The following is a 3,987-nucleotide window of genomic DNA, read 5'->3' on the forward strand; positions in this document are numbered from 1 at the left end:
CAGGAGGATACCGGCTCCACACGAAGGCTATAGAATCTAGCTCTACAAATACCTGTCAGTGAGGTGCCACGGGCCAGTGCTGAGGAGGATGCAACACTTCTAGTAGAGTGTGCTCGCAACCTGAACGGGCAGGGCACACCCTGTGCCTGATAAGCCAGGGTGATGGCATCCACTATCCAGTGGGCCAACCTCTGCTTAGAGACATCATTCCCCTTCTGCCGGCCTCCATAACAGACAAAGAACTGACGTGAGGTCCTGAAGCTTTGTGTCCGGTCTACGTACAATCTCAAGCCTCGGACGGGACAAAGCAAAGCTAGGGCTGGGTCTGCCTCCTCCGGGGGCAGCGCTTGCAGGCTCACCACCTGATCCCTGAAGGGAGTAGTGGGAACCTTGGGCACATAGCTGGGCCGGGGCCTCAGGATTACCTGGGAGTCAGCCAGCCCAAACTCTAGGCACGATTCGTCGACCGAAATGCGTGCAGGTTCCCTACCCTCTTGAGTGAAAGCAGGAGCAGAGTTTTCATTGATAGAAACCTGCAAAGGCTCAAATGGGCCCGGCTGTATTGTTTTGAGCACTAGAGACAGGTCCCAAGAGGGTATAGAGGGGGGCCGGGGAGGATTTATCCTTCTCACCCCCCTAAGGAACCTGATGGCCAGGTCATGCTTCCCTACCAACTTCCCTTCCATGGGGTCGTGGTTAGCAGCAATAGTAGCAACATAGACTTTAAGGATGGAGGGAGACAGCCTTCGTTCCAACCCCTGCTGCAAAAAGGACAGCACGACTCTGATCTGGCATCTTCGGGGTCTTCTCTGTGATAAAAACACCACTCGACGAACAGGTTCCACTTCAAGGCGTAAGCGTGTCTCGTAGACGGTGCTCTTGTCGAAGTGGTGGTGTCAACTACCTCGTGGGGTAGGTCACCTAGAACCTCCACGTCCCATCCAGGGACCAGACATGAAGTTCTGGACGCAGGTGCCACAGGATGCCCCGTCTCTGAGTCAGTAGATCCTTCCTCAGAGAAATCTGCCAGGGAGGGGCTGTCACGAGAAGCATTAGTTCTGGGAACCAGGTCTGAGTGGGCCAGTAAAGCGCCACCAGCAGGACCTGCTCCTCGTCCTCCCTGATCTTGCACAGCGTCTGTGCGAGAAGGCTCACTGGAGGAAATGCATACTTGCCAAGGCCTCGTGGCCAGCTGTGTACCAGTGCGTCCGTGCCGAGTGTTCCCTCGGTCAGGGAGTAAAACAACTGGCAGTGAGAGGTCTCTGGAGAGGCAAACAGGTCTACCTGAGCAGCTCCGAAACGTCTCCAAATCAGCTGGACCATCTGGGGATGGAGTCAGAAATGCAAGGTCTGACCACGGGGTGAAGGTTTGGCGGCAGGCCGGTGTGACTTGGACCCGGTGAGTGCCGCATTGCCACGCCCACCTCGGGACTCGGCCATGGATCCTGCTCTTGAACATATTCAGGCAGTTCAACACCGACTGAGCACGTCCTTGCATGAGGTGTGCTCGACCAAATCCAACTCCATACCGAGAAAAGAGATCCTCTGCATCAAGGAGAGTTTGCTCTTTTCCCAGTTGACCCGAAGGCCCAACCGGCTGAGGAGCAAGAGCACCAAGTCCCTGTGTACACACAACTGATCCTGAGGCTGAGCTAGTATGCCAGTCTTCGAGGTAGTTGAGAATGTGAATGCCCTGCTCTCTCAGGGGAACAAGGGCTGCCTCCGCAACTTTCGTGAAGACACGGGGCGACAGGGACAGCCCGAAGGGCAGGATCTTGTACTGATATGCTCGTCCTTAGAACGAGAACCACAGGAATGGCCTGTGGCGCGGAAGGATCGAAACATGAAAGTACGCGTCCTTCAGGTCGATCACTGGAAACCAATCTCGGGGACGGATGCACCTGAAGATGCGCTTCTGTGTGAGCATCTTGAACGGGAGCTTGTGAAGGGCCCGGTTCAAGACACACAGATCCAAGATTGGTCGTAACCCACCGCCTTTCTTGGGTACAATGAAGTAAGGACTGTAAGGGTCGCCAGTAGGACTGCGATCTCTGCAAACAAGACAGGGGCATCTGCAGCCTTCACTGAAATGAAGTGGATGCCCCTGAACTTGAGAGGACACCTGGCGAACTGAATCGCATAGCCGAGTCAGATGGTCCACAGGAGCCAGCGAGACGGGCTGAGTAGCGCTAGCAGGCACCCAGACACCGTACAAGTGGGATCAGCGGGACAACCGACATACCCGCGGTGATTCTCCACCCGGCCCTCCTCCGGGGGAGGGAGAGGTGCATTCACCTTCTCCCGAAGAGCAGTTCCCTCTTTCTCTGGGTCACCCGTCCCGGGGCCTCTTGCTCTTCCGCTCACTGCCAGGTTTGACGGGGGCCTGGACAGGCAGGGCGGCCTGCCTACGCCCAGCTCCACGGCGCTGCTTGGCTGGAGGCTGCTGTGGATGCGGAGCGGGGGTGGATACAGGGGGCCGCCCTCAGCGACGAGCAGGTTGGGACGCTGCGGCTGGCGGAAGAGTGGAGGCAGGACGTGTCGGATCGCCTCAAACCACCCTCGTGCAGGTCCCTCAGTACTATAGCCTGAAGAACCTGCAGTAACACCGTAGCGTGTAAGGCGGAGGCAGCTTCTCCACAGGCTGCATAAGCATTGCTGTACAGACCAGATGAGTACCTACAGGCCCAGGAGCGGAGGCACGGTTTGCCCTGCTGGGTGGAGGTGGTATTAGGACACAACTGCATCGCAACCGACCGCTCCACCGGGGGAACTCCCGTATACTCCCTAGCTGCACCACCTTCGAGGGTGGTGAGGGAGGAGGAGCTAGCAGGTTGGTTTCTGGCAGTAAGAGGTGCCATCCACAACCTGGTAAGCTCCCCATGCACCTCCGGAAAGAAAGGCACCGGAGCAGGGCGTTGAGAACCAGCGCAAGCTACCCCGAGAAACCAGTCGTCCAACCTTGAGGGCTCGGGATACAGTGGAGGTCTCCACTCGAGCCCTACCCTCTCGATGGCCCGGGAAAGCATAGCCATCATTTCCGGATCCGACTCATGCATTGCCACAGCCCGGAGAGTGGCAGCGCAGCCGAATCTTCCTCTCCAGAAAGCTCCGGCTCACCCTCCAATGCAGCGATCGACATCCGGTTGTCGGGAGGAGCTCCAAAGGATACTGCTGGTACACTCCTTGTAAAGGGCCCAGCACGTTCCACTGGCAGCTCAAGAGGAGCGTTGGTCCCTCGAGGGTTGGTTCCCTGGAGGGTTTGCCACCACTGTAACCCTCAGACCACCCGTGCCACCACCTGAAGTAGTCCTTGCCTGGCTGCAGCCAGGACAAGAACCAGATCGAGGCAGAGGCAACGGAGCTCCGCCCCTTTTGAGGTAATGGAGCCCGGCCTGCAACTCTGAGATGATCATCTTCCCACAATGAGAACATGACTCATCCACGAATGCCACCTCAGCGTGCGTAGTGCCCAGGCACGTGAGGCAGAGATCGTGACCATCACCTGGTGCCAGGTAACGACCGCATCCAGAAACGCACGGGTGATACGTTGTCTATAGCAAGACGCAACGTCGTCTTTAAAAAGACTCACCCGTGAATGCTCTTTTAGGGAAAAAGCTCTTTTAGCGTGCTGAAGCGTACAGGGGAGATGGCTGTCTGCAACACAAACAGGGGGTAGTGCAGCCTGATGTGTGCAACCCACTCGACACGGGAAACCACCACCGCTGAAGCGCTGTACCGCCAACAATCAAGAGCTCCAAAGAGCGCACTGAACTCGTTAAGTCTTCTTCTCTCAGTAGAGTAGTCAGGAGCAGAACAATGTGATTGCTCGGCTCCGAAGCGAAAAGCTGAGTATGCGTTGCACCTGCTGCCTAGTTATACTCACGCTGCGATCAGCGGCAGCTGGATGCAGTCATCGCATGCCAATGTGCATTGGCTCGTTTAGTTTACACTCGAAGTGGATTGGTCTCTCTAAGCGAGATCCCAATT

Source organism: Sinocyclocheilus anshuiensis, unplaced genomic scaffold, assembly GCF_001515605.1.
Source record: "Sinocyclocheilus anshuiensis isolate Anshui unplaced genomic scaffold, SAMN03320099.WGS_v1.1 scaffold1495, whole genome shotgun sequence".
NCBI lineage: Eukaryota > Metazoa > Chordata > Actinopteri > Cypriniformes > Cyprinidae > Sinocyclocheilus > Sinocyclocheilus anshuiensis.